Source organism: Staurois parvus, unplaced genomic scaffold (genome assembly GCF_062004578.1).
Source record: "Staurois parvus isolate SC_StPar_1 unplaced genomic scaffold, SC_StPar_1.0 ptg000097l, whole genome shotgun sequence".
NCBI classification, from domain to species: domain Eukaryota; kingdom Metazoa; phylum Chordata; class Amphibia; order Anura; family Ranidae; genus Staurois; species Staurois parvus.
The window spans coordinates 2,908,046-2,927,577 of NW_028317893.1; the positions used below are offsets into that span (position 1 = coordinate 2,908,046).

Sequence of the window (19,532 nt, forward strand, 5' to 3'; positions counted from 1 at the left end):
GGATTTTATGTGATAGACCAACACAAAAGTGGCACATAATTGTGAAGTGGAAGAAAAATGATAAATGGTTTTCACAATTTTTTACAAATAAATATCTGAAAAGTGTGGCGTGCATTAATATTCAGCCCCCTTTACTCTGATACCCCTAACTAAAATCTAGTGGAACCAATTGCCTTCAGAAATCACCTAGAGTCCACCTGTGTGTAATTTATTCTCAGTATAAATACAGCTGTTCTGTGAAGCCCTCAGAGGTTTGTTAGAGAACATTAGTGAACAAACAGCATTATGAAGACCAAGGAACACACCAGACAGGTCAGGGATAAAGTTGTGGAGAAATTTAAAGCAGGGTTAAGTTATTAAAAAAATCTCCCAAGCTTTGAACATCTCACAGAGCACTGTTCAATCCATCATCTGAAAATGGAGAGTATGGCACAACTGCAAACCTACCAAGACATGGCCGTCCACCTAAACTGACAGGCCGGGCAAGGACAGCATTAATCACAGACACAGCCAAGAGGCCCATGGTAACTCTGGAGGAGCTGCAGAGATCCATAGCTCAGGTGGGAGAATCTGTCCACTGGACAACTATTAGTCTTGCACAGGGCTGTCTTTAACCACTTGCCTACCAGGCACTTATGCCCCCTTCCTGCCCAGGCTAATTTTCAGCTTTCAGCGCTGTCGCACTTTGAGTGACAACTGTCATGCAACAATATAACCATATGAAATTTTTATAATTTTTTTCGGTGGTATGTACTCGTTGCTGGGTGTTTTATTTTTTGTGCTATAAACAAAAAAAGAGAAAAAATTTTGAAAAAAACCTCACATTTTTCTTGTTTCTAAAATTTTGCAAACAGGTAATTTTTCTCCTTCCCTGATGTGCGTTGATGAGGCAGCACTGATGGACACAGATAGGTGGCACTGATGAGGTGGTACTGATAGGCAGCTGTCAGGGATCCCCTCGATCCCCGCCGCGATGGTCCCGGCGCAGGCGCAGTATGCCGCCCTGTGCAGGGACGCGGGCTCTAGGTCCGGGCCGGCAGCGGCGCGTGAGTTCGCGCATGCGCAGTAGGAGCCGCGGCCGCCCGCTGGGCACCAATGGCAGCGCAGGGCGCGATATTTAAACGGCCCTGAGCTGTCATTCAGTGCCTTCTGGTCTTGTCCTTGCCCTGTATCCTGTATCCTGAATCTGAACCTGTACCTGTAAGTTGCTGACCCGGATTGTACCTGACCACTGCTGAATTCTCCTGCCCAGACCCTTGCTTTGCCTGACCTCTCTTCCGTATGTCCCCTATTGGATCTGACCTACTGTTGTTGACCTGGCGTGTGACCCGACTATTCTCTGCCCGCTGCCTTGTACCGTGCCGTCCTCCCCGTTACCGACCCGGCTTGCCTGACTCTGCACTTGCTCCGCCATCCATCCATCCATCCATTCCTCTCAGCGGGGTTCCCAGACCTCCTCATATCAGGCTCTCTCCCGTGGGAGCCCCTGGCGACCACCCCTACCACTGACGGGTGTCCTCAGTAAGCACGACCTGGTCCCGGGGTACTCCAAGTCCATCCCCACCATCAGGGGCTCTGGTGAACAAGTACTCTGGGACTTAGACTCCGTGCGCTGGGGACGCCTGATTAGTGGAGTGCTAGTGGTGTCGCCAGGCGGTCCCTTACAGTACCAGAAGGCCATGACTGAGCCTAGAGGAGGGCCCTCCCCGCTGGAAGAAATTTGCAGGCATCTATCTAACCTGACGCAGGCCGTAGCAGCCCTGCAGGATAAATGTATGCAGCTGGAGAACCGCTTCCAGACCTGCTCCCTATCTGACCCAGCCCCACAGGCCCCAGTTTCTGCACCCCCGGCTGCTCTTGAGCCAGCAACAGGGGCCTCCGCCCCGCTACCCATGGCGGAACCCCGGGTACCCCTACCGGAGCGTTTTCACGGGGACCGCACACGCTTCAGGTCATTCCGTGAGTCCTGCCTCCTATTTTTTGAACTTCAACCCCGTACCTTTTTGACAGAATCAGTGAAGGTGGGATTTATAATCTCACTGTTGCAGGGCGAACCCCAAGATTGGGCCCATCGGTTAAGGGGAAACAATGACCCACACCTAGGAACAGTCAAGGACTTCTTTGAGGCGATGGCCATCCTATATGATGACCCGCAGCGGGCTGCTTCTGCCGAAGCAATCTTATACACACTCCGACAGGGCCGTCGGGCGGCAGAGGAATACGCCTCAGATTTTAGGCGCTGGATGGGGGACACTCGCTGGAACGAGTTTGCTTTGTTGCACCAGTTCCGCATGGGGCTATCAGAACCCCTAAAGGATGAGCTGGCCCGGGTAGAGGTTCCTGAGTCATTAGAGGACCTAATTGCCCTGACGATAAAGATTGACCGACGACTGCGGGAACGCAGGTTTGAGAGGTCCGGCCAGGGTCGTGGAAACAACTGGGGTCCATTCCTAGGCCCCAGCCAACCACCCAGACCAAGTATCCAGAATCCACTCCCAGGAGATGTTCCAGAACCCATGCAACTAGGCCTGGCCCGGCCCAAATTATCGCCAGAAGAACACCAGCGGAGACGCTCGCAGAACCTCTGCCTCTACTGCGGGGAAGCCGGTCATATGGTACGATCCTGCCCTCAGAAAATGAGTAAGTGTACCTCTTTTTCTTCCTTGTCTATTGGCAATGTCAGTCCTTCCCAATACTTAGTTGTACCCCTCTCCTTTCAGCTTCCCGAAAGGACCGTGGAAGTAACAGCCATAATTGATTCGGGGGCATGCAGCTGTTTTCTGGATTTAGACTTTGCTCGTCAGCAGAAAATTCCCCTCCAACCCAGAAAGAGGGGTTTTAACATATTTTTGGCCGATGGTTCCCAGATAAAATCAGGAGTGGTTAATCAGGAAACTCCCCCCATTGCCACTACCATTGCCAACCAACACCAGGAATTCCTCCGCCTGGATGCCATTGCGTCACCTCTGTTCCCAGTCATTTTGGGGCTCCCTTGGTTACGGGCCCATAACCCCCAAATTGACTGGGAAACCGGGTCAATCTTGTTCCCTTCCCCATACTGTCAGGAACACTGTCGCACTTCAGGCCCGGCAGGCCCCCAGGTCCTCCTATGCTCCGAGGGGGATTCTGATCTGAAACAGGTTATTCCCACAGAATATCACGAATTCCTGGACGTGTTCAGTAAACGGGGAGCAGATGCCCTGCCCCCCCACCGCCCGTATGACTGTCCCATTGACCTGTTACCCGGCTCCGAGATTCCTTTTGGGCGAATTTTTCCCCTATCGGAACTTGAATTGGGGGCCCTGAAGGAATACATAGAGGACAGTCTCCAGAAGGGGTTCATCCGTCCCTCCACTTCACCAGCAGGGGCGGGGATCTTCTTTGTGGAAAAAAAAGACAAATCTCTGAGACCATGTATAGACTACCGGGAGCTGAACAGGGTCACGATTAAAAATCGTTACCCATTACCGTTAGTGCCAGAGTTATTTCAGAGCCTGAAGGCTGCGGTCATATTTACTAAACTTGATCTAAGGGGGGCGTACAACCTAGTTCGCATAAGGGAGGGGGACGAGTGGAAAACTGCGTTCCGCACACGGTTTGGGCACTTTGAATACCTGGTCATGCCATTTGGTCTGTGCAATGCACCAGCCACATTTCAGCATTTTGTAAACGATATTTTTAGGGATTACCTGGACATTTTCGTTATCGTTTACCTGGACGATATACTGATTTTCTCACCCTCCCTGAAGGATCACAGGATACATGTGGCGAGGGTGTTGGGGCGGTTACGTCAGCATGGGTTATACGCCAAGGCAGATAAGTGTTGCTTTGAGCAACCTAGCATTACGTTCCTGGGGTTGATTATCTCCACCGCGGGGGTCGCAATGGACCCTCAGAAAGTCTCGGCGATTTTGGAGTGGCCGGTACCCGCGGACAAAAAAGGCATCCAGCGGTTTATCGGTTTTGCGAATTTCTACCGGAAGTTCATTAAGAACTTCTCGGGTCTGGTCTCCCCCATAACTCAGTTGACCAAGCTTGGAACCCGGTTCAGATGGACGCCGGAGGCTCAGGAAGCCTTTGAGGCCTTGAAGAAGCTCTTCACCTCGGCACCCATTCTGGGCCACCCGGACGCTGCCCTGCCATACATCTTGAAAGTAGACGCTTCAGAGAATGCGGTGGGGTCCATCCTGTCCCAGCAAAAGGGCACCAAAGAATTGCTCCATCCTGTAGCGTTCTTCTCAAGGAAACTTACCCCAGCAGAAAAGAATTACGATATCGGCGATCGAGAGTTGTTGGCCATCAAAACAGCTCTCGAAGAATGGAGGTACCTGCTAGAAGGTGCCTCACACCCCATCTTGATCTTCACAGATCACAAGAATCTCGAGTACCTGAGGACCGCCAAACGCTTACGCCCACGGCAGGCAAGATGGGCATTGTTCTTCTCCAGGTTCATTTTTCACATCACGTATAGGCCCGGATCTAAAAATACGAAACCTGATGCACTATCTCGCATGTTTGAAGACTCCAAAGAAGATCCGGTACCTGAGACGATGTCTGCAGGAAATTTCTTGGCGCTCCAGACGGACCTTCGGTCCAAGCTATTGGAGGCATCCACGGCCGCGTCAGTCCCAGTTGGTGTGTCCCTCCAGAACAAGGGGGGACTCCTATGGAAGGATGGGTTGGTCATGGTCCCTGAAGAGGTCCGGACCCTTGTCCTGGGACATTGCCATGACCACCCGATGGCGGGACACTTTGGCCCAGCCAAGACCCTGGAGCTTCTCCAACGCTCTTTTTGGTGGCCAAGTATGGCCAAGGATTGTAAACTCTATGTAAGATCCTGTACCATCTGCCAGAAAAACAAGCCATCGAGGAACAAGGCTTGGGGACTGCTGCGTCCCTTGCCGATTCCTGAACGACCGTGGCAAGGGATCGCAATGGACTTTATAGTCGAGCTCCCACCATCCCAAGAACACACCGCGATCTTCGTGGTCATCGATCGATTATCGAAAATGGCTCACTTTGTACCATTAAGGAAGACTCCGTCTGCATCCGAGACTGCGCGAATATTCATCCAGGAAATCGTAAGATTACATGGAATCCCGGAGGACATTGTCTTGGATCGTGGGGTCCAATTTACATCTAGATTTTGGAGGGCCCTGTGCAAGGCCCTGGATATCAAGTTGTCCCTCTCCTCTGCTTTCCACCCTCAGACCAACGGACAGACCGAGAGGACCAACCAGACCCTAGAACAATACTTGCGTTGCTACACATCCTTCCTTCAGGATAATTGGTTACCACTGTTACCTTTAGCGGAATTTGCATATAACAACGCAAGCCATTCAGCGACAGGGCAATCTCCGTTCTTCTCTAACTACGGATTTCACCCTGTCTTTCTTCCTGATTTGGTCTCTGAATGCCCAGTTCCGGCAACGCAAGACGCAGTAAACTTCTTCTCCTCGAACAACAAAGTGCTACAGGAAGCCATCGCTCGGGCCCAGGAGGATAACAAGAATGCATATAACAAGAAACGAAGAGGGAATCTGGTGCTGAAGCCTGGGGATAAGGTATGGTTGGCAACAACCAACTTGAGAATGCTTTGTCCCTCAAAGAAATTGGGACCTAAATTCGTGGGGCCTTTTTGTGTGAAGCGAATGATCAACGAGGTAACATATGAACTTACCCTCCCTGAAACATTCAAAATTCATCCTGTTTTCCACGTGTCCTTACTTAAACCTGTGATCCCGGATGCCTTCCCAGAACGAGAATCCAGACCTCCGGAGGCCATAACGGTGGAGGGACAAGAAGAATATGAGGTGGAAACGATCCTGAAGTGCCGAAGAAGGGGGGGCCAGACCCAATTTCTTATAAAATGGAAGGGCTATGGCCCCGAGGACAATTCTTGGGAACCAGCCCATAATGTTCATGCACCCAGACTTGTCCGGCGGTTTCTTCGTGACCACCCGTGGTGGAGAGATCGGGTGGGCATCCGGAGGTTGCCCGTAGGGGGGGGGCAATGTCAGGGATCCCCTCGATCCCCGCCGCGATGGTCCCGGCGCAGGCGCAGTATGCCGCCCTGTGCAGGGACGCGGGCTCTAGGTCCGGGCCGGCCGCGGCGCGTGAGTTCGCGCATGCGCAGTAGGAGCCGCGGCCGCCCGCTGGGCACCAATGGCAGCGCAGGGCGCGATATTTAAACGGCCCTGAGCTGTCATTCAGTGCCTTCTGGTCTTGTCCTTGCCCTGTATCCTGTATCCTGAATCTGAACCTGTACCTGTAAGTTGCTGACCCGGATTGTACCTGACCACTGCTGAATTCTCCTGCCCAGACCCTTGCTTTGCCTGACCTCTCTTCCGTATGTCCCCTATTGGATCTGACCTACTGTTGTTGACCTGGCGTGTGACCCGACTATTCTCTGCCCGCTGCCTTGTACCGTGCTGTCCTCCCCGTTACCGACCCGGCTTGCCTGACTCTGCACTTGCTCCGCCATCCATCCATCCATTCCTCTCAGCGGGGTTCCCAGACCTCCTCATATCAGGCTCTCTCCCGTGGGAGCCCCTGGCGACCACCCCTACCACTGACGGGTGTCCTCAGTAAGCACGACCTGGTCCCGGGGTACTCCAAGTCCATCCCCACCATCAGGGGCTCTGGTGAACAAGTACTCTGGGACTTAGACTCCGTGCGCTGGGGACGCCTGATTAGTGGAGTGCTAGTGGTGTCGCCAGGCGGTCCCTTACAGCAGCTTTGATGAGCTGGCACTGATATGCAACAATGATGGGAACTGATAGGTGGCACTGCTGGGCACTGACTGGCGACACTGCTGGGCAGCACTGATGGGTGGCACTGCTGGGCACAGGTGGGCGGCACTGATGGGCACTGATCATCAGGGCACTGATCATCAGTGCCTTGATGATCGGTGCCGATCCCTCCTCTAACAATTGCCGGTTATCGTCAGTACTTTCCTCACCATGTGACAGCGTGAGGAAAGTGCAGCCGATAACCGGCAACTGCATTTACCGGAGATCTGCTGTGTCATTGGACACGACTGATCATGTGGTAAAAGGCTGCTGTGGTTGGCCTTTTACCACATCATGTAATCAGCTGTGTCTGTAGGACACAGCGATCACGGAGATCGCCGGGGCGTGCGTATGACGCCCTCCCAGGACTGGCTGGCTGCAAAGCAGCCATCATTCGACTATCTGCGGTCAGCAAGTGGTTAATATTGATTGAACCCTGGGCAAACATTTTCTGACACATATAATAAATAGCAGCTAAACTCAAAATCAGTATATGCAGCAGATCAGGCATTAATTGCAATTTATTGCTGGAGGTTACAGCATACCATTACCACCCGCTGACTGGTTGCTAGAGGTTACAGCACACATTACAGCTCATTGATTAGTTGCTAGAGATTACTACACATCATTACTGCTCATCATTACAGCTCACTGATTGGTTACTAGAGGTTTCTGCACATCCTTACCTCTTACTGATTGACTGCTAGAGATTACTGCACATCATTACTGGTCACTGGTTGGTTTCTAGAGGTTACTGCACATTATTACCACTCACTGATTGGTTGTTAGAGGGTACTGCACATCATTACTGCTCAACCATTGGTTGTTAGAGGTTACTGCACATCCTTACCACTCACTGATTGGTTCCTGAAGGTTACAGCACATCATCTCACTGCCTGCACACCATGGACTGAGAAGGTTAGGGACCCACCAATAGACAGAAAACTCCTAGGACTCATGGGATCAATGGCAGTTCTGGGCGGGAAGATGTGATCAGTGGGAGTGCAGGGGGAATTAAAACCGATGACCAATGTAAAGGGGATTTACACTGACCACCAGTGTAAGGGCAATTCTGCACTTACCACCAATGTAAAGGGAAATTTATACTGGACATCAATGTAATGGGGAATTTGCACTGGCCACCAATGTAATGAAGAAATTATACTGAGGGAGGGAGGGGCATAAGATACATACATTACATATAAATGCCACATTGCTGTTGTTATTTACATATAAATGCCACACTGTCACCACTATTTACATATGAATGCCAACGCTATTTCCATGTAAATGCTGTCATGGTCTGCACACCTGAGTCATCTGTACATGGCAAAAGGACAGAGCTGGGCAGCATAAGTGACAGCACTTCATACTGAGATATTGGACACATCCTGGGACAAAGACTTCCAGGGACAAAGGAATGTAAACCAGTACAGGTGGCAAGTATGGGAAAGTTGCTTTGGGCCCACAACAATGACTGGGCCCAGGGAAGCTGCCCCTCTATTAAGATGGCTCTGGTCCTGCACTCCACAAATCTGACCTTTATGGAAGAGAGGCAAGAAGAAAGCCATAAGAAGTCCAGTGTGCAGTTTATGAGAAGCCATGTGGGGACACAGCAAACGTGGAAGAGGGTGCTCTGGTCAGATGAGACCAAAATTGAACTTTTTGGCCTAAAAGACTTGAAGCTGTAATTGCAGCGAAAGGTGGTTCTACAAAGTATTGACTCCAGAAGACTGAATACAAATGCACAACACACGTTTCACATATTTATTTGTAAAAAAAATTTGAAAAACATTTATCATTTTCCTTCCACTTCACAATTATGTGCTACTTTGTGTTGCTCTATCACATAAAATCACAATAAAATACATTTACATTTTTTGTTGTAACATGACAAAATGTGGAAAATGTTGAGGGGTATGAATACCTTTCAAGGCACTGTATGCCTTACTGCTGATTTTTCATGAAAGCAAACTCCTGCCTAGAACGTAGGCTATTAGTGAGTGTAGTTCTAGTGTCCTCCACTAGGGCACCTAAGCTCCACCCACAACCTTCATAGCCAACAGCATCCTACCAACCAGTGACACTGTGTAGCTCACAGCCTCTTAGCTACCAGTGATACTGTGTAGCCAACCATGCCCTAGCAACTAGTGATATTGTGTGGACAGCTGCATTCTAGCAACCAGTGACACTGTAGCCAACAGCGTCCTAGCAATCAGTGATGATGTGCAGTTGACAGCGTCCTAGCAACCAACCGATGCTGTGTAGTCAGCTGCAAACTAGCAACCATTTATTATTTATTCTGTGTAGCTGACAACTTTCTCATAACCTGTGATACTGTGTACCTGACAGCTTCCTAGCAACCATGGTTAGCTTGCAGCATCCTAGTGACCACTGATGCCTTGTGGTCAGCTGCCTCCGAGCAATCAGTGACGCTGTGCAGCTGACGTTCTTGCAATCCTAGCAACCAGCAACAGGTGTGTATAATGGGTGGGGGGCTGGCATGTCTCTGTATGCCAGCTTAGAATTGGCATAGAGACTTTTTTATTACCTCCAGGTTCCTTAACTAAAAAAATTATTTTTGGATTTGGTTCGGCATTAACCCATTGGTGCAAGTAAGAATTAGCTGAATCTGTTGCATGTGTTGGAACTCTTAACAAAACTATTGCAAGACTTTCATGAATCAGATATAGGAATTTTAAAAAGACCATAACACCAGAAAAGTGTTGCAGAGTGCTTAGCCGCTGTGCGTCCCTCCCCGTATTTTAGTGCACAAGGACAGATGGTTTGCTGCCTGTCAAATTCTATGGCAGACTGTGGTTGGAGAGACCTGAACGTGAGTGGAACTTGCGTTTGGGCCCCTATGTGTCCAGTGATAAGTGGCCAGAACACAGAAGACCTGCATTCTGGTCATTCATCCCTGAGCATGTAGGGCCCTTGGTACAGTGTTCAGTCCCATCCAACCGGGTCCACTAAAACTCCAGGAAACATACACAGCAGCTAGAGGTCCCTGTGAGCGGGGGGCCATATTGACTCGCCCCATTATATGCTGCCTTTACTAGTACTAGATACTAGTATGAGTGAGGCCTAAGGCTATGTACACTGCAGCTGATGAACTGACATTCAGGAGCTTTTCTGCGTTTTTTTCAGCAGCCCCTGAACTCACCCTAATGTTTTCCTATGTGTCCATGTACACGTCATCATTTACAGGCAGTTGAGTTTACAGTCGTTTTTTTTAATGCAAAAACTTGCATTCAGCAGTAGATTTTATCAGCGTTTCAAACGCAAAACACTTGTAAACGCGGCTAAATGCATTTATAGGTATTTGCATTTGGAATTTTTTTTTTAACTCTTCCATTTCCAGGTGCTGTCCAGAACCTTTTTTCATCATGATAAATGCATGCAAAGCATTTTCCCAGTACTCAAAGGTACCTGGTACACCATACTTTGAGGTTTCACATGAAAGAAAATATGTTAGACACTGCTGCAATAATTTCTGCACAGAAATGAGCTGGAACACATCCAACACCACAGACAAAAAAAGACAGCTAATCTCAACACATAATCCTAATTAAAAGGTATGCGCTAATAACAAACTTATACAAAGGTGTATATCATCATCCAAAACACTAATGTTTTTGGATGATGATATACACCTTTGTATAAGTTTGTTATTAGCGCATACCTTTTAATTAGGATAATCGTTGCCAAAATTTGTTTTGGGTAGGATATGCTGCTGACATTTTGGTGTTTTTTGTAAGTGGCGCTTTTTTCTTTTTTAATTTGGTAATCTCAACACATACTGCTCTCTCTGCTTCTGCTCTCTCTATTTCTCTCAAAATATCTGAAATAGTTAATTTTTTACTGTTTTTCACTGCATTCTGGGCATTTTGGAAGGTCTCCTGAGATTATCTTTAAAAAACGCTTCTAAATACAAACGCACATAAACGCGGTATGCAAACGCGGCAAAACAGATATTTTTTAACCTACGTTTTCCAGCAGTTTCCATCGTTAGATGTGTTTTCCAAATGCCCCGTGTACATGGAGCCTAAGGCTATGTTCACACTAGCTTTGTCAGCAGGCATCAGACAAGCGTTTGGGAAGCGTTTTTAAAATTCTGTACATAGCAGCACACGGTGCTGTTCACACGGAAGTGTTAGCGTTGCGGCAAAACTGACGCCTCATGTCCAGTCAGGAGGAGTTGAAGACTCCCATTCAAGTCTATGGTGCAGCTCCGCAAACGCCTGGCAACTGTTTGCAGTGCAGTTGCGATGTGGTTGCAGAGCGTTAATACCATTTAACTCCATTAGGCTACATTCACACTAGCTTTGTCAGCAGGCGTCAGACAGGCGTTTGGGAAGCGTTTTTAACGCTTCTCAAACGCCTATGAAAATTCTGCACATGGCAGCACACAGTGCTGTTCACATGGAAGCATTAGCATTGCGTCATGGCAGAACTGATGCCTCATGTCGAGTCAGGAGGAGATGAAGCTTCCCATTCAAGTCTACGGTGCCACTCTGCAAATGTGCGGTTGCAAGGCGGTTGTGGAGTTTGTGGTGCAGGTTTAACCAGGGGTGGACTGACAACTCATGGGGCCCCCAGGCGATAAGGGATCATGGGTCCCCTGTGTCCTCGCCCACACTCAAACCACACCCAAAAAAGCCTATAAAAGGTACCAGGGGCATCTCATGGGGTCCCCTACTGACCCCGGGACTTTGGGCAGTGCCCGAGTGCCCAAATGGTCAGTCCGCCCCTGGTTTTAACGCTTGGCAAACGCCTATCAACTGCCTCAAAACAGCGCATAGAACATTTTGGGAGCGCTTGAGGAGCGTTAAAAATGCTTCCCAAACACCTAACGCTATAGGGGCGTTCAGCAAGAGTTAGAAATAAAGTCAAGTGTGAACGAGCCCTAAGGATCCTCATTTGCAGACATTGTCATCTATGTTCAGCTTCCACAGCCATGTGAACATTCCAGTCACAGTGCCATGTGAACATTCCAGTCACAGTGCACACCTTATGGTGCAGGGCCATCCTTGTGTTGAAGCTTCGTGAATTGTGTGTGCAAATGATTACATATAAAGCCGGTGCTAGCTGAGGAAATCTACGAGGAGGAAAAGCAGCATTCGTCTGTCCGGGGATGGAAACTAGGAGGGAGGTGCTGTGGAAAAAGTTTTTGTAAGAGTTCTGGGGGCTGGGATGTGCCTGCTCCTCCTTCCTCTTCTTTTCCACACGCCATAGAGCCGAGGAGCTCCGAGCAGTGCAGTGGACCGCAGGCTGAGCCCACAGAGGAGCTGTGAAGGCGGGAGGGAGCCCGTCCTCTGGTAAGCCGCACACAGGGCGAGGAGGAGGGCGGTGTGTGTAGACATGACACTTCTCTTTTGTTACTTTATGACAACAATGTACGACTAAGCAGCTCGTCTGTTCTGTATCAGTGGAGATGGAGGACATTAGTGAGTCCATGATAGATGTGTACACCTTCACCTATCCCTCAGCCCGCTGTGTGGAGGAGCACATACCACAGAACATTGTGTATGTATGAGGGGCCGGTGTGCTGGGGAGAGCCCTGCCTTGTCTTTTCCTATCCAAGTCATTGAGAATGGAATGTCAGCATTTACTGCTATAGGACCTGCTCATGTCGCTGGGGGGTATTTATTTATTAAAATGGGAGAATGTAAAATCTGGTGCAGCTCTGCATAGAAACCAATCGGCTTCCAGGTTTTATTGCCAAAGCTTCATTGAACAAGCTGAAGGTAGAAGCTGATTGGCTGCCATGCACAGCTGCGCCAGATTCTCCTCCACTGTGTCTTCTAAGCCTCCTTCTATGTTGTATCTGTTTGTGGGTCACAACCTGTGCTAATAGTACAGAGAAATATTTCACGTGTTCTATGATTGTGCCGTGTTATGGTGACTGCACGCACTTTATGTGATCGATGCGCGATTTCACGTGTTCTATGATTGTGCCGTGTTACGGTGACTGCACGCACTTTATTATGTGATCGATGCGCGATTTCACGTGTTCTACGATTGTGCCGTGTTACGGTGACTGCACGCACTTTATTATGTGATTGATGCGCGATTTCACGTGTTCTACGATTGTGCCGTGTTACGGTGACTGCACGCACTTTATTATGTGATCGATGTGCGATTTCACGTGTTCTATGATTGTACCGTGTTATGGTGACTGCACGCACTTTTATTATGTGATCGATGTGCGATTTCACGTGTTTCATGATTGTACCGTGTTATGGTGACTGCATGCACTTTATTATGTGATCAAATCAGCAGTCTAATAGCCATAACTTCCCTTCTGGCCGATTGCTAGGTGCATGCTGTAGATGCATTTTTTTTTTTTTGTTTTGTTTTTGTAATCAGCTGGTGGGCTGATCAAACGTCAACAGATTCCTCCATCTGTAAAAGTGAGGTGGAGGGAGGAATCTTCCCCACTGCCCTATTGTATTATGACAGCTGGACTTCTCTGCTTTCAGAATACACTGATCAACACTGCAGGTGATTGGCTGAATGTGCTGATCAGGTAAACATATTCCAACATTCCCTTTTCAAGAGAATCCGATCATTTTTGATTTTTCTTGAGTAGAATCAGCCATACATAAATCGAAAGTTGGTCAGTCCTTGCTGAAATGGGTGATTTGTTTCAATCCATCTATGGCCAGCTTTAGATCAGATTCAATCAAACTGATGGCAAAAAATCATTGCTTGTTTTGCATCAATCAGTGGCACTAGGATACTTAAGGCTGGCCATACATTATACAATTTTCTTGAGAATTTTGCTTTATATTTACCAAAAACCATATAATATGAGGTCAGACCTAAACAACACTTTCAATTATATCCAATTAGGCAGGCTCTTGCATTACATAGTTGAAGGTAAATCTAAAGGAAATTGGACAGAAATTTGTAAGACAAATGTAAAGTGTATGGGCACCCTTAGTCAGGAATTTGATCAGATTGTTTATTATATATTTCAGGTACTTATATAGCACCATCAATTTACGCAGCGCTTTACACATATATTGTACATTCACATCAGTCCCTAACCCTCAAGGGGTGTACAATCTAAGGTCCCTAACTCACATTCATACATACACATACTAGGGACAATTTAGACAGGAGCCAATTAACCTACCAGCATGTCTTTGGAGTGTTGGAAGAAACCGGAGTACCTGGAGGAAACCCACACAGGCACAAGGAGAACATGCAAACTCCAGGCAGGTGGTGCCATGGTTGGGATTTGAACCGACGACCCTAGTACTGCCAGGTGGAAGTGCTAACCACTTAGCCACTGTGCTGCCCATTATGGGATTATGTGATGGAGACAGAGATTCAATAGATCATTTATGATCTAACTCCACTTCCCTGTGTGTAGCAAAATTATTGATTTGGGTTGTTGACTATAGATCAATTATTGCTCAGAAAAGAAGTAGATAATTTATCAAAGTGTATATGACCAGTTGGGGGGCAGAAGATCAGATGAGTGAGCAATGTTTTACCTCCCTCCAAGTGCTCCCTTTAAATCATACCGTAGGTTAACCATAGACTGTGAAATTTTCTTTCCTTCAGCCACGGGTGGAAGGAAAGAAAATGAATGCGATTCCACCATCAACACAGTGCGGATGAGGGGAATCCTTCCCACTACACTTTTGTATTCTGACAGCGGGAGGTTTCCCAGCCAACCGAATACGATTGATGTTGGCGACTATAGCCAGCGGCAGTGATTGCACACAAAAAAAACCCAACAGTTTGGTTGTACTGACGTCGAATGATAGATTGGACTTCAGTACAACCAGCCTGCCCATAGTTGGATGGAAATTCAGTCTATGGCCAGCTTTAGTTTAATGATCTCTCATCTGTAAGGTCTCTCACCAGCATCTTCTTCCAGGTGCTGGTCTTTGCTCGTCTTGATTGGCTGGTGTAGGCATAGGTTCATACCCATGCAGGTTGCATTTGAGCTGTTCCTACGTTGTGTGTTGTGTTTTTTTTTTTGGCTCGTTTTTCATGCGTTTTGCTTTTTGCTTCCCCCCCCCCCCCATTTTTCTTATTGCTAGGCAGATTTAAATGCAGCAAAAACGCACTACATGCTTTTCAGAAGTGTTTCCATTGAAGTTTCTAGAACCGAAAACGCAACTTTTTTGCGTTCAAAAAAGTCCCTGAACCTTTCCAATCGGGTGAAAACGCAGAGATGTGAACATGTCCCATAGGAAATCATGTTAAATGGACTTTACTGCATTTCTGCAAAACGCTGTAGAAAACACTTCTGAAACACGGGTTAGATGGTATCAGTCCACACATGCACAGGAGTGCAGGCACCCCAGCACACAGGTTGGGTTGCTACCGCATCCCTTTAAACCCAAACACATATTACTTACACAGGTTCTGTGGCTGATTAAGATGCTAATTAAACTCAATGCCTTATCTCCATTAGATTAGCCTCTGAACCTGTGTAATTAATGTGTTCAGTTTTAAAGGGATGAGGATGCATTCCTTTACAAGCTGGCTGTGTGTGGGAATGTAGAATGCATGCGTAGCTCAGCATATGATATGCTCAGATATGGAGTACTCTTCTTTGGAGGTCACTTATTTTACTGTTCAAAAAGACACCTATTTTTGGTAATACTTCAGTTTTAAAACTTATAATATCCAGAGCTATAATTGTTATAGCCTAATAGAGCACTATTCAGACTCTTAGAAGGTAAGAAATGATTGTTCTTAACTCCTGTGTTGTATTTGGAAGATTTTCTTTTACCTTCTTATGTAACTGACTATGAGAAGTACGTCTGGGTGGATATCATTCTTTTTTTTATTGCAATGTAACTTTTTCTGACCAGTAAGTTTGACATTCTTTCGTTCATTAATATGTCTATTTTTGACACCTTTTACCTTGATGTTTGTGGTGAAGAACTCCATGTTTTGATGGCAACAGCTACCTTCTGTTTTTTTTTTTTTTTTTTTTTTTTCACATCAATATTGTCTATAGATATCTTTTTATTTATTACCATATCAAAAAAGTTCTGCAGTGAGTTTACTGATCCGTGGCATTGTCAATATGTAGCATGTGGACCCTGCAAAATATGAAAAAACTCTATGGCAATCTATGAAAAATAATATTGATACTGATATTAGTTAATATTAATATTCGTTCCCAGTAAGCGAGAATAAAGTGCTAAAATTTTTGATTGTGAACTCCGTGTACAATAACAGGCGCTCCACTGTGCTCACGTTGGTGCCCCACATGGACTGACACTCACCGTTATCCCGTGTCCATCTATCTCTAGGATAGTTGTTTGCGCTTTTGGGACTATCCCAGTATGCAGTGTTGCTAATGGTAACCGGTTGTTCCTCCAAAAGTGCTGTGTCAATACCAACTCTCTCCTCTGCACCTGTTATTTCAGGATGGGGTTCACTCTGGACCTCATTTATTGGAGTGTGTGGAACTATTCTGGTTAGTGTTGCCCCATACTAACTAATCAGATTCAAACCTTCACCAGTAAAAGATGACTGTTGTCATAAAAGTCAAATTCACTGTGAATACTGGGATAGTCCCAAAAGCGCAAACGACCATCCTAGATATACAGGTGAAACTCAAAATTAGAATATCGTGCAATAGTTCATTTATTTCAGTAATGCAACATAAAAGGTGAAACTAATATATGAGATAGACTCATTACATGCAAAGCAAGATAGTTCAAGCCGTGATTTGTCATAATTGTGATGATTATGGCTTACAGCTCATGAAAACCCCAAATCCACAATCTCAGAAAATGAGAATATTGTGAAAAGGTGCAATATTCTCGGCTCAAAGTGTCCCACTCTAATCAGCTAATTAAGCCATAACACCTGCAAAGGGTTCCTGAGCCTTTAAATGGTCTCTCAGTCTGGTTCAGCAGGAATCGCAATCATGGGAAAGACTGCTGACCTGACAGTTGTGCAGAAAACCATCATTGACACCCTCCATAAGGAGGGAAAGCCTCAAAAGGGAATTGCAAAAGAAGTTGGATGTTCCCAAAGTGTATCAAAGCACATTAATAGAAAGCTGTGTGGAAGAAAAAGGTGCACAAGCAGCAGGGATGACCGCAGCCTGGAGAGGATTGTCAGGAAAAGGCCATTCAAAAGTGTTGGGGACTTTCACAAAGAGTGGACTGAGGCTGGAGTCAGTGCATCAAGAGCCACCACACACAGATGGATCCTGGACATGGGCTTTAAATGTCGTATTCCTCTTGTCAAGCCGCTCCTGAACAACAAACGTCAGAAGCGTCTTACCAGGGCTAAAGAAAAACAGATCTGGTCTGTTGCTCAGTGGTCCAAAGGCCTCTTTTTCTGATGAGAGCAACTTTTTTATCTCATTTGGAAACCAAGGACCCAGAGTATGGAGGAAGAATGGAGAGGGGCACAGCCTGCAAGATGCTTGAAGTCCAGTGTGAAGTTTCCACAGTCTGTGTTGATTTGGGGAGCCATGTCATCTGCTGGTGTTGGTCCACTGTGCTGCATTAAGTCCAGGGTCAACACAGCCGTCTACCAGGAGATTTTGGAGCACTTCATGCTTCCTTCCACAGACGAGCTTTATGGAGATGCTGACTTCATTTTCCAGCAGGACTTGGCACCTGCCCACACTGCCAAAAGCACCAAAACCTGGTTCAATGACCGTGGGATTACTGTGCTTGATTGGCTAGCAAACTCGCCTGACCTGAACCCCATAGAGAATCTATGGGGCATTGCCAAGAGAAAGATGAGAGACATGAGACCAAACATAGCAGAAGAGCTGAAGGCCGCTATTGAAGCATCCTGGTCTTCCATAACACCTCAGCAGTGCCACAGGCTGATGGCTTCCATGCCACACTGCATTGAGGCAGTAATTGCTGCAAAAGGGGCCCAAACCAAGTACTGAGTACATATGCATGCTTCTACTTTTCAGAGGTCCGATATAGTTCTATGTACAATCCTTGTTTTATTGATTGCATGTAATCTAATTTTCTGAGATTGTGGATTTGGTTTTCATGAGCTGTAAGCCATAATCATCACAATTATGACAAATCACGGCTTGAACTATCTTGCTTTGCATGTAATGAGTCTATCTCATATATTAGTTTCACCTTTTTTAAGTTGCATTACTGAAATAAATGAACTTTTGCACAATATTCTAATTTTTCGAGTTTCACCTGTATAGTAGGTGGTCACGTGATGACAGTGAGTGTCAGTCCATGTAGAGCACAAGCATGAACACAGTGGATTGCCTGTTACTGTACACGGAGTTCACAATCAAGAATTTTAGCACTTTACTTTCACTTACTGGGACTGAATATTATTATTAACTAATATCAGTATCAATATTTTTTTCATATTTTGCACTTTTCATACGCGGCCCATATGGTATTCACTTATGATGATGTGTGTATTAGTTCACAATTAGGACTGCTGAAAATGATTATTATTATACAGGATTTATATAGCCCCAACAGTTTGCTCAGCGCTGTACATTATAATGGGAGACAGTACAGTAACAATACGATTCAATACACGAGGGGTTCGAGGGCCCTGCTCCTTGGAGCTTACAATCTAGGAGGGAGGGGATAGTGGTACAGGAGGAAATAGCTGTGGGGGATGGAGTGGTAGGAAGAGTGGAGGAGCTCAGTAACTAGCTGAGGGTGGGGTTGGCTTCCCTGAAGAGGTAGGTATTCAGGGTGTGCCTAAAGGCAAGTAGAGTAGGTGATAGTCTGATGGATTGGGGTAGGGAGTTCCAGAGGATGGGGGAAGTCCTGGAGACGAGCATGGGAGGAGGAGACCAGGGAACTAGAGAGCAGGAGGTCTTGTGAGGAGCGGAGAGCACGTTTTGGGTGGTATTTTGGATACCAGATCGGTGATGTAGTTTTGGGGCAGTATTATGAATATCTTTAAAGGGCAGTGTTAGCATTTTGAATTTTATCCGTTGAGCAATCGGGAGCCGGTGGAGGGATTGGCAGAGAGGGGTGGCGGATACGGAGCGGTTTGTAAGGTGGATGAGTCCGGCCGCAGCGTTCAAGATAGACTGAATATTTACTATTGATTACCCATAAGTGCAGTATCACTTTTTTCTTTTCTCAAGTATTGTCAATATGTAAACATTCGAGTGGATAGTGGACATGTAGTGTACAGTGTTAAACAATATTTATTAAATTCTTTCATCCTTTATTGCCAGGCATACTGTACATGTATTTCTTGATCAAAGAACTCGGAGGTCTTATAGTGGCCATAACATTCTAGTAATCCTATTTCTGTCTTTAATGGTTTAATTCTTTTTGAACAATATACATTTTGCAGCCTGATGAACTGAAGCGGCTGATTTCCATTGCAGCATCATTTTAGGATAGCCATACATGGCAAGAATCCCTCATCCAAACTAAACAGCATGGATGGAAGAATCTCCCCTGCTGGTTACTGTGTTCTAACAGCTGCTCCTCCTGTAGCCGAACAATGGCCACATATGATTGGCTGCAGTCACTGTTCAGCTGAAGATTTTTTTTGCCCGGCTCCTTCAGTTTTCAAATCGAAGTTCACCAAGCTGTGTGGTGCCGACAGGGCCACCCATGTCTGGAATTTCAGCAATTAAGCAAGAATCAGCCAAAATTCCAGCCTTTCATGGCCAGCATTAGGCCATATACTACCTGATCTGTAGCTTCACTTGAAAACATTTAGAGATGCTTGGCTGGATTCACACTGGTTTAGTGTGTTAACATGCTTGTCAAAATGCAT

At 46.6% G+C, this 19,532-nt stretch overlaps 1 protein-coding gene across 1 annotated transcript in view; it reads left to right on the forward strand.

Moving 5' to 3' along the window:
• The first annotated feature begins 12,001 nt into the window (after positions 1–12,001).
• Positions 12,002–19,532, forward strand: part of TWSG1 (twisted gastrulation BMP signaling modulator 1) — an 89,980-nt gene continuing 82,449 nt past the window's right edge. Inside the window, exon 1 of the mRNA XM_089671001.1 lies at positions 12,002–12,112. The gene's annotated coding sequence lies outside the window, so the exon portion shown is untranslated. The remainder of the gene's footprint in view (positions 12,113–19,532) is intronic.